This window comes from Aegilops tauschii, chromosome 5, assembly GCF_002575655.3.
Source record: "Aegilops tauschii subsp. strangulata cultivar AL8/78 chromosome 5, Aet v6.0, whole genome shotgun sequence".
Taxonomy (NCBI): Eukaryota; Viridiplantae; Streptophyta; class Magnoliopsida; order Poales; family Poaceae; genus Aegilops; species Aegilops tauschii.
Window position 1 is genome coordinate 474,037,664 of NC_053039.3, and position 12,112 is coordinate 474,049,775.

Below are 12,112 nucleotides of genomic sequence, written 5' to 3' on the forward strand. Positions count from 1 at the left end.
TAAGCCAAGACAATGTTTCCACATAAAATAGATAAAACAATAGTTGGGTTATTAGATAGCAAAAGCAAAAGTCATTCCAAGGTAAGAATCCTATATAGTTCTGCTAAAGCTTTAGCAGTGCATCAGTGCAACTAATATGTAGTCAACATAAAGAATGTCATATAATTCTTAGAGCAGGGCACTCTTATAGAAGGCAAGGACAATCCGACAGTAGCTCACACAACACATCCCAGTAGCTAGTGGCAGGTTCTGTCCTCATGATTATGCCCCACCAATTCAATATAATAACCATCAACTTTGTTGATTTATCCATCGCACAAGTAGGAGGAAAGGCATCTGCCATGACACTATGAATCTAATCTGAAAAGGAGGACATGTATCTCACATCATATAAATAACCTTTAGCAAGGTTGTCTATCATGTCAAATGCCTAATTGAGTCCGAGCCTTAGATAACCAAGGTCTCATTACATTTGCTCAGCCATTCGTATTTTCAGTTCCTTTGCCACAATGTTTGTGGCGTTCTCCATGTACATAATTGCCTCAAAGGCGGCAGAATCTTCCCCCATTGCCTCATTTGGAGAGCAACACACAAGTAATCAACAATTGCGTTGGACAGCTCCCGCTATTCTGGACAGTGGTGTTGAAAAGAACGGTTACTTATCGTGTTCTGCAAGTATCCTCTGACACGGTAAATGGCCTTGGGAAGCCCAGGCTGCTCTAACAAGAGATGGAGCATCGTTCTACTTGGATCCTTACAATGCTCGGCTCAACCTGTGTTACCAAAAATTGCAGAAGAGTCACTTCTAATTATAGAGCACTAAAGCTGACATAATTCATGGTCTTGCTTATATCCAAGTGTCAATTTTGATGTTTCCAGTTCTGATGTCAGGCAAATGAAATAGTGAGATTGACAAAGAATCAAGTCAAACATAAAGTCGAAGACGTGTTTGCTGCATATCGATGATATATATCAGGCTGTCACTGCCCCTCTCATAATGCATTTACTACTGGAGCCCTAGCAAGAGCGAAAGCTCATCACTATTTGCACTTATACTTGCATAACAGAAGTTAATGTAAAAGATTTAAATAACAGAAAATGCAAGAGTGAGAGTGGGATTACTGCAGACTTAGAGACAACAGGCCAACAAATTAATCGACAGGTCCTCTTTTGATCCTTGATGCGGTCATAAACAGTGAAAGCCACATGGAATGATATTTTAAACTGAACCGAGCATCTGACGGTTCGTCAACAAATAATTTTTTATCCAACCTATATTATGTCATTACTGAAACACATGCACCACAAAATCCAACCATCCATGAAAATTTGAGAGTAACAGATTGTTTATTATTATTTTTGTATTTCTCAAATGACAAAGATCCCCATGCTGATCATGTTTTGTAATCAATATCCCATCATTGCCTTATGATGCTTACACCACTTAATGGTAAGACCTATTTCCATTGCGCATTAGATAGTGCCCTATTGCATCATGAGTGACATTTTATGAAAGAAAGATCAAGCATGCAAGCATTACTGGTAAGCAAAAAGGTTCATAAAGATATGGTATTCCTTCAGGAGGAGTTGTACGACAGTTTTTTCAAAATATGCAAGTAATAGACATGCAAAAACTGATCACTTGGCAGCAAAAGTTTATAGGAAATGAGATTTATGGCTGATTTATTCTACTATACTGGCTGGACAACTTCACCAAAGGAATATATAACACGTGAAACATTGAATACAAGTTAGAATCGAAGAAGGCATCTCAGAATTCATACAATATTATTTTTTTGTAAAGGTATGCTTCATATTGATAAGTTTGAGCGGCTACCTAATCTTTGGGTTCCTGAATTCTTAATGTGTCCATTTGCAAGCATCTAACAGGTGCTGCTGATCCAGCTTAGAAAGCCTAAAAAATTCCACCTTTGTTCAAATAAGAAGAATGCATACTATGATACATCATTCTGGAATTCAATTAGTCAATCAATATTTATTCTCAATTTGGAACAGAATTGCAGATAGGGGTCAGGAAACTCAAGAAAACTCACCACAAGCTTCTGCTGCCAGATTGTCGTTTGCTTCAACCAGCCGCACGCTCAATTAGTCGTCCCCGACTCGTGGATAGTCCGTGAAAGCAGAGTTGTGCGCCACCCTGTCAGTGACGCCCTACTGCTGGATTAGGCAAAGCGAGAAGCATCGAATGCCTGCTTATGGTCTTCTGGTCCGTGACTTGTATCGCAACCTGTAGAAAGAGGAGGTAGAGGCAACAATAGAGCATATGCATGAAAAGTGTAACATGCTAACAACCTACATTGGAAAAGCAATGAAAAGAGTAGGCTAAAAACATCTAGAAATTCAATGTATTCCTAAGTTTGCCCATTCGTAAGAATCCGCTAGACCAACATTTCAGAGTAGCATGGTTCAATTCATGCAAGGCAGACAAAACATCAGTTTGGAATTATCATTAACCGTGGCTCACGTGTAGTTTAAAACTGGAAGCATGGTTCAATTCATGCAAGCAGCAAGCCAAACAAAACATTAGTTTGGAACTATCAGGAATAGTGGCTCAAGTGTAGTTTAAAACTGAAACAACTAAATGTAATCCTCTCTCGCTTGCTGAAAATTACAGATCTGCACTTGTTCCTAACTCATGTTATGAATAGTTATATGAGTCTTAGCGCATGTATTTTTGCATGTCCACATATGTTGATCCCAGTTCACCATATAGTAAGATAAAATGTCCGAATAAATTCAAATGTCCAGGCCAAATACTTCTTATCCAGGTCCCATACCAGGAAGCATTTGTACAATAAAACGCTGATTCGTAGTCAGTTAAAGGATGACATACAACAGAAATTTTGCATCTAGTCCACGATTGCATATACTTCTAAAGAATGTGAATTAAAGCAATTTATTTCTATAGCATGGACCCTTTCATTTGGGATGTAACAACAGCATTAGTATGAATCCAATTTCATATGAGAAACATCAAAAAAACTCCCTGGAAAAGTTTTCTGATAAGTAATAAGGAGCATGTACATTTGCCTTTTGCCTCAATGTGCTGTAGCTATTTTATCAACCCAAGTAACAAAGTAGCATTCTTGCTAAATGCATGAAAACTAAGAGATTGCTGAAAGTCATCCATGTTTAGATTAGAAAATAGCTGCAACGAGATATCTTTTGGTGGGGTCACGCAAGGAAAATATAAAACCCAAGTAACAAAGTAGCATTCTTGCTAAATGCATGAAAACTAAGAGATTGCTGAAAGTCATCCATGTTTAGATTAGAAAATAGTTGCATCGAGATATCTTTTGGTGGGGTCACACAAGGAAAATATCAATACAAGCCACAAAAAAGGGTAAGAAAAATACATGTTACCTCCAATTGATCCAAGGAAACTGGCATCAAAACAGAGCCATCATGATGAAGAACACCTCTGTAATCAATTGACTCGCCCTGTTACATATGGTATGATTAGTTTTAATGATCCAGTAATTGATTGCTTCCTACTGACCTCCTTCTATAAAGGCCACTTCTACGCTGGAAATCAATATAGTGCCTATGTTTTTCTTAGTGCTGCTGGCTGCTTTGCAACTGGAGGCACTTTGCTGCTTTGCAACTCGCAGTGCTGCTGGCTGCAGGTGCCATAAAAGTAAGCAGCAAGGCAACGAAGGGAGAGATAGGACAAGAGGCCCCTTAGATTATTTGAGTGCAACATCCACGTGTTCATTCGCTAATAGCGTAAATCTAATATCTCAAATTTAATTAAATAACATGGAACTCCCTCATGCATAACCAAATGAACAAAACCATTGATGCTTACCTTTGGGACCAAGATGCTTCTCAGTCCAGGAGCGCTTCTATAGTATGTGTGCCACCTCTCAAAGAGTACGAAGGACCTGCAAGAACAAAAGGGAGAGACCGCAAATCAGACGGTGACGGAAGAAGCGGCGCTGGCTGAGAGCAGCCGGAAGAGGCAGATCGAGAAAGAAAGAGGAAAATGTGCAATTTCTGTAGAAAATGAACTACTGCATCCAGGGAGGACCAATGGATCAGACACTCACCTCAACCAGCTTCAAAACTGGTGGTGGCCATCACTAGGCTGTAGATAAGGAGAGGTCAATGCTGCCTTTGTTGGACCCTGCAGGAGAGGAGTCATAAGGAAATTCTATGACACAAGTTAATGGGCCACATTCAGACAAAATCCAATTTTCAAGATTAATCTAAAATGTACGATACAATATGCACAATATGACATTCGATGGCCAACATTCATACAAAATCCAATATTTGAGATTAATCTAAAATGTTCAATACCATAGGTAGAATATGATGTTAGATGGCACTGACCACACCATTAACGATTACAACTACTAATAAACGACATAATCAAACAGGAACAGTTGAAGCTAGCTTGCCATGGGAAAAATTGAGTTGATGTACTCGGTTATAAAGATAAATAAGTTACCTTGAGTAAAGGTGCTGGAATATACATATCATCGACTCCTGCAATTACCTATCAGCTCAACACCCTCTTGCACGACATAGCAATCATCAGACTTTAAAATAACCTTGCCCCCAAAAGTTGCCATCTTTATTCCTGATGGAACATCTCAAAAACTAATCAGCATATCTTGATATTTGCGTTCCGACCAACTGAGGCCATCTTCAAATATAGAAATTAAGAAACTACAAAGATATAAACATTGCTAATTAGCTAAAATCCCCGGCATTATCAGATATACAGTAAGAACACCACTACATGTGTATCTGGAAATGTGAAACAAAGCAACCACCACCGGGCACTACCATGAAAAATCCATCTCACTTTACGAAAATGGTAAATTGGAATGGACCAGCATGGATTGTCTAGACATCAACACAATTATTTCACCAGACTAAAAGGAAAAGAAAATACATCTTCTCAAAAGCAACATATAAAGTGACAATCCCTATTTTTGAAGACACCAATGTCTGGTTGATGCACCAGTACCCCAACTGGATGCTGGCATTTACACCATGGTTCTGACATTAGTCAGGCAAACGAACTATGTTGTTTATGAACCCAGACTGAGTTGTGGGGAAATTAGAAAAGGCAGGGATGAGGACCTGCTATACCTGGGGGCACGCAGAGGCAGCAGAGGTTGAGCTCCTCCCTGTGTGTGGTTCGTGCCGGATCTCCTCGTCCACCACTGGAAGACGGCACTGAGCTCGCCCACCAAACCCTAGGCCAGGGCCGGGGGTGGTCCGGCGTGACGGCGGTCGCTAAACCACGGGCCACCCAAACGGTGGTCCTCGAGTTTGGGGCCGGCATGGACCTTCTGCAGTCGATGGCGACGCCTATGGGGCGGAGCACATGCGCGAGCTCACAGGGGCAGCAACAACGCAAGCAGCGGCCGCATCCCTCCGGGCGACGCAGGAGAAGGAGGACCGGCAGGGGATGCGGCGCAGCAAGGACCGTCCATGGCCGCTGCGGCGGACAGGGCGGGACGGTGGGCCGCGGTCATCGGCCACGGCCATGGCGAGCGGGACGAGCGGGGCGGGGCGGGGCGGTGGGGCGGGCGAGACGGCGGGGCGACGGGACGGGCGAGACGGCAGGGCGGGACGGCGGGGACGCGGTCATCGGCCACGGCCACGGCGAGCGGGACGGGCGGGGCGGGGCGGTGGGGCGGGCGAGACGGCGGGACGGGCGAGATGGCAGGGCGGGGCGAGCGGCTAGGGTTCTACGGGGAGCTGGTGAGATTTTATACCCTATAGTGAAATGACTAAAATGCCCTCGGCGTGGCACGAGAATTACACGCGGTGGCACGAGATCTTTTACAGTGGGAGGTAACTATTCATTGTAGCAGTGTTACCGGGTCGATCCAACGACGAGGTCCTCCAGTGGCCTGATCTGACGGCTGAAAACGCATCAAACGATAGATCCGACGGCCAGTAATCGCTGATCTATGAGGAGGTCCATGTTCTCCCAACTTACATATTTCTGGATTACCGGCATCTTTCCCTTCTAATATTTCCTCCACTCCAAAATTCTTTACTAATCTCAAAGAATTAAAGTAGCTCACAAGGAAGTCAACCGTAGACTCCACAGGGGTAGCTCTTTGCCGTGAATGTAGTCCGTGCGTACCTGCCAAATTCGCCAAATAATCATAATGATCATATCCCGGACTAGTTCTTAACGTTGTATTCTGGAGCCTGATTCATTGAAAAGGGTAGAAGAGAATTATCCGATCAACTAAGGGAAATCCGGACGAAAACATAGGACACACTGACCGATCTGGCTACCCACAAGACCCGCACACATCGCCTAAGGGAGTTCCACTCTGAAACCGGTAAGTAAATAGAAGGAACCCTAGCTGCTGGTTGGGTCGATCGTAAGTCGACGTAAGGGACACTGTTACTGTTCGACTGATCTGGTATAACATCTAGTACTACAGCGCTTTCCGGATAATCATGCACTCCTGTTCTCTGAAATAGACCCTGCCTTAGCTGTATGCACAGCAGACAGTGCCTCATGTATAATGCGTGCAGCTACAGACTTTCCGTCTAAAGGATGCGCTGGTGCCCAGCGTCCACATCAGAAGAAATAATCATAGTGCTATCTTTTTTCGCAAGCGAACATATATATCTATTAATTCCTATAGTCTATATTTGGCACACCGAGAGTGCGGCATGTCTAATGATACCAACGTCTAAATAATACAGTGGTATCGATTCAAATGTCTCGTAGGAGTATAAACGATAACGAAAAATACAGAAATTTGGCATAGAGATACAACATGGCATAATATACTTGCACCTAGACATGTACTCCCCTGTCCCATAATGTCTCTTTTAGAGGAAGAATCCATCTTAGCTGAAGTAGCTACGAGTACGATGCAAAGCATACGATCGACCGTGTGTAATCAACATGCATGCAGACGTGGGCACATGGAGAGGTACAGCTACCTAGTTCAGTCAAACTCGAGCAGCCCAGGGCCTCTAAAAAGAGTAGGCCTTGCGTGCATGCAGCTGGAGGAGGACAATCACGAGGATGCATGGCCAGCAAGAGTACGAAAATCATGCTGCATGGCCACATGGGCATAGGGATATGTATACCTGGGCGTTGCACTGTTGCTATACGATTTTGGCCTTTTGCCAATGCATGATTGACATGATATTCGCCTTTTCCAAAAAAAAAAACTGTTTTGCTATTATTCAGATATGTGAAAATAAATGTTGCGTCGATTACTTTCTTTTAGGAGGCCGGACCTCGTCGAAGAAGAAACTGTCCAACTATCTATCTTAGGGGGGAGCAACAACCTTATTATCTATATTAGGGGGAAGCAACAGCCTCATTATCTATCTTAGGGGTGGGGGCGGGGATGTAGGGAGATCGCTGGAGTTGTTCACCGGTTGTGCGGGGCTTGGAGTGATGGTTGGGCAGGAGCCAACATGGCGGTGGGGGGAGGTCGAGAGGAGGGCGGGACGACGATAGCTGCCGGACGCAGGGGGCGAAGGTAGGCGGTTAGGCTTGGGTTGGTTAGTGGCTACATCCGAAAGAAGAAGCTGGAGGTTGAAGATGAGTAACGCCAGATTTGTTTTCAGCCGTTAGATGAAAATCTAATGGCCTTTGATAAAAGTGAAGGATGACACATGTTTTCTCAAGTACCTGTTAAATAGAAATAGATGGTCCCAAACAAGCCAACATCCACTTTTGCCTATGTTGGACGTACCGGAAAATTTCCTTTTAACACGATATTTTAGAGCCTGATTCATTAAATCATTAAAAATGGTAGAAGAGAATTATCCGATTAACTAAGGGCAATATGGGCAAAAAGAAAGAGCACACTGGCCGATCTGGCGGCCCACAAGGCCCGCATAAAATGCATGAGAGAGTTGCACTCTGAGGCTTCATTCGGTTTGGAGAAAACCAAAACATAGGAATTAGGAATAGTATAGGAATTTGATAGGATGCCACTTGCCATTCTAAGAAATTGTCTTAGCCTTGTTCTTACGCAAAAAGTAAGCTTTGAGTAGAAGTGCAAATTTCCTTCAAAAACACAAAAAGTAAGTAGTATTCCTACGAAATTCCCGTACGCGTTTCCTAGAAACCAAATGCTTGCATCTATAGGAATTTTTCCTCTGAAATTCTTGTTCCTATGTTTTTTCTACAAAAATTCTCCAAATTCAATGAGGCATGAGATCTGGATTTAGACCGTTAAGTAAATAAAGGAACCCTAGCTGCCGGTTGGGTCGATCGTAGGTCGACGTAACTAACACTCTTATGGTTGGACCGATCTGGTATTAACATGTAGTACTACAACGCTTTCCGGGGAATCATGCGCTCTTGTCTCTGAAATAGACTCTGCCTTAGCTGTATGCACAGTAGACAAGTGTGTCATGTGTAATGCGTGCAGCTACAATCTTTCCGGCTAAAGGATAGGCTTGTGCATCATGCCTGAGAAAAAATGCTACCTGAGTGCTCCCTGAGTTGGTGGACTAATTTGCCTGGTTAGGCTAGTCCGGCACAACGTGTTTGGTTCATGCCCTGGTCTGGCATCCTATATTTTAATGCTTAAATATTGTTGACGGTTGTTTATCACTGCCAGGCAGCGGCTGCCGCGCCTCAGGCGCAGGAAAAAGGTGGCCTGAGCCAGGCTAAGCACCGTGCCTGAGCTAAGCATTGTACCTTCTTCTATATTTTATATCTAGTCCAGGCTAATTGCACTGCTAGGCACCTCCATGTCAGGCATGCATTTCTTTCCTCAGGCACGAACCAAACAAGCATCAGGCATGCTTCAGGGACAGTTCAGGTCAGGCACGTAGCGTTGTGGACACCAACCAAACAGCCCCATACTATGTGGTGGTGCCCCGCGTCAACATCAGAAGAAATAATTGTAGTGCTATCTGTTTTCTCATGCGAACATATTTATTAATTGCTATGATATATATTGCGTAGACCCAAAGTGCGACATGTCTAATGATACCAACATCTAAATAATACACAATGGTATCAATTCAAATATTTGGTACAAAACGATAAAAAAAATACAGAAATTTGGCATATAGAGACAACATGGTATAATATACTCGCACCTAGACATGTAAAAGAGAAGAATATGTTGAAAAAGAAGAGGAAAAGAGACATAGTATTCACAGTGGATGCAAAAAATGTGTACATTCATAGAACCGAGTGTATATACATCCTGTTTTGATTTTATGTGTCTTGTGTATTTTTGAATTTCGGCAAAAAAGTTCATCATGCGATACTTTACGTCATTATCGTTTCCTAGATTTTTTTTATCATTTATCCTACAATTTTTAAGACGGTATAGTGATATGTATCATTTATTGGTAGCGCCAGATATGTTCTCCTATGCATATACATTTCAAGTATTCAACTTGAAAAAAGGCAGCTAAAAGAATCGACCATAAGACTCTATGAATCGTATGTATGTGCGTGCGCGCGCGTGCGTGTGTGTTTTTTCCGCCCAGTCCAAAGAAGCATATTCAATTGTAATTTCCTAACGTTATAAATGAACATAATTGTACGGGAGAATCATGGAGAGTGCTGTTCTATATAATATTTGGCGATGCTGATGCACATGGCGAGTGCACATTGATTATTTCGGTCCACAGTTTAAACCAAGTACACGTTGCGCGCAAAGAAGAAAACGTGCACGTTGCGCACGCAACAGTACAGCACTTCGTTTTTATTTTGGCAAACTCGACCCTCCAAAGAAGGGCTCCCCACACATTATCTCTGACACGGTACTCGAATTACATATAGACAACCAAATTGAGAGAAAAAAAGATGCAAGATAAGCCAGCAAGGACACGCACACTGACCGCCGTTGTTGGACGATCCACATGTAGGCTCAAGCACAAGGGTTGCTTCAGTCATCAGAATAGCTTCCACATCATCGTCGCTCATTTGAGGAGGCTTGTCTCAAAGGAGCCGGTGCTTCAGTTGCCGTCAGCAAGACGACCACACCGTAAATATCCTACAACTCACTCTAACGACCCATATTGGATCGCAGGCTCTGCAACTACCATTGCGACAGCAAGGATGAAGCCGAGGATTTCACCGAAGCCATGATTTTTTTTTAGAAATGGAGGAGGACCCCTGGCCTCTGCATCGCCACAGTCTAGGCAACAAACGGTCGCTACTCCTATCCAATTGATAAAGGGATACTGATAGTCTAGGCCTGATACCCATACCGAAGCCATGAAATAGGACGAAGCACATGCATCAGCGACTAACAAGGGCCTGGAAAACATACAAGATTGCGGGTCCGCAGCCGATGCAGAAGATTAAGCACTTGATCCAGTCGCCAACCAAAAACCCCTACAGTGGGTGGAGAAAGCAAAAAGGGGCGAGAGCAATGTCCGTGGGCACGTTCGTACACCTTTAAGCGCCAAGAACGCAAGATGGGGCCTGATAACCCACAAATGTAGGAAATAAGTTGTAATCTTTTCGGTAAGTAAGATTGTCAAATCCAGCAGAATTTAAAGTTAGAATTAATATTTTTTTCAAGTTCTATTTACCACTGGAGAACCTCTATGCGCACTAAACGTTTGTTTTACCTAGAAACAAGAAATAAATTACTTTGCAAGAATGAATAGGTAACTTTGCAAGATAATAAAGAACGTAAAAATAAAAGTCCGATGTTGTTTAAATAAATAATAATAAGATAAATATAGCGAGTGTGAAAAAGTGGTGGTAGGACGTGCGGAATTGACCATGGGCAATTGATAACTAGACCGATAATCGTCATTGCAGTATTATATGTGGGAGAGACCTCTGCTAACAAGCCTAACATACTATCCTTTTCTAGAAATTTTATGCACTTATGATTGAAACTATTAGCAAGCATCTGCAAATACTAACAAGTTCATTAAGGTAAACTAACTATAGCATTAAGTTAAATTAGCCCCCATTCATCCCATATGCAACGACTCATGAACTGGGGTTTAGATTTCTATCACTCCTGCAGACCACCATAAGTATATCTATCACATATTGCAACACCCTAAAGCATAAAACCATATATGTGCGCTCGTATGATGGGCATCAAAGGACAACAACAAAATAAAACATACAAATCAAACCAATTATGATCACCAATTAACTCATAGGACAAAAATAATCTACTCAGACATGTTAGTGATGAGGCAAATCCTTGGATAATAATTTTCAAGTCTTTCGGCTCCGTGAATTTTTCACCTAAAAATCCCCAAACAATAGAAAACAAGAACTGTCCTTTGGCACTATATTAATAGGTTAGTCCAAATAAAAATAGTCTAAATTCTCGCCGAAAAAATATATAAGTGGTGTGATAATAGCATGAAACAATAAAAATTATAGTTACATCGAAGCCGTCTCGGGGCCACCGAAGGAAGTTAAAGGGCAATCGAAACTGAGCGACTCATGTTCACCAGCCAAGATCGACCTCGCCTAGAGGCAAGAAATATAAAGGGGATCCTCATCTGGGAGAGAATGAATTGATGCCAACAGATAAACCAACCACATGCGTCGTTCCTAGATCGATCTGCTCATGCACCGAGTCTATCTGATCTATAAGATCCAGATCTAAGGCATAACAAATAAATCATCGGATTAGAGATGGATATGATATTACCAACGAGGAGAACAAATGGAGAAAGCACGGGAATTTATTAGAGTAGAAAAAGGGAAGAGACTTGACCACAAACTGCTGCCATTGCTCTATGATTCAGAGGAATCTGAACAAATCTAGGCAACACATCAACTAGAGGTTGTTAGAGACGGGAAATTTGAACCAAGTCGAGAGGAATCATCGTCAAAGATGACAATGAGCTCCACACCGATATAGGCAACAAACAAGGTTCGTCAGTTCCTCCAGATCGACGAGCTTACCCCAAAAACCGCCATAAAGGACGTACATGAAACTAGCTACCTAGACTGCAAAGGGGAATGGGACCCTCACCCTACTCGTCATCGACAAGCCGGGGAGGAGAGGGGAGGGGCTGCCGGAAGGGGATCTTGAGGAGTAGGAAGGGAGCAGGAGGAGAGAGCGAGGAGAGAAAGAAAGGGGGTGTTGCTCCATTGATGCTCTCCTTGCATGAGACGGTACAACACTTC

At 42.8% G+C, this 12,112-nt stretch overlaps 1 long non-coding RNA gene across 4 annotated transcripts; it reads right to left on the bottom strand.

Moving 5' to 3' along the window:
• LOC109765397 (uncharacterized) lies at positions 1-5,724 on the bottom strand. 4 transcript variants are annotated; one of them, XR_012183148.1, is made up of 7 exons: positions 5,125-5,723; positions 4,475-4,606; positions 4,071-4,147; positions 3,830-3,905; positions 3,385-3,462; positions 2,055-2,248; positions 1-773 (listed from the first exon to the last, which is right to left on the bottom strand). It is a non-coding gene; the product is annotated as an uncharacterized lncRNA (long non-coding RNA). The 4 variants fall into 4 exon arrangements; XR_012183149.1 differs by having other exon boundaries at positions 140-773; positions 4,475-4,695; positions 5,125-5,724; XR_012183151.1 differs by having other exon boundaries at positions 140-773; positions 3,378-3,462; positions 4,475-4,695; positions 5,125-5,724.
• Between the last annotated feature and the right edge of the window lie 6,388 nt (positions 5,725-12,112).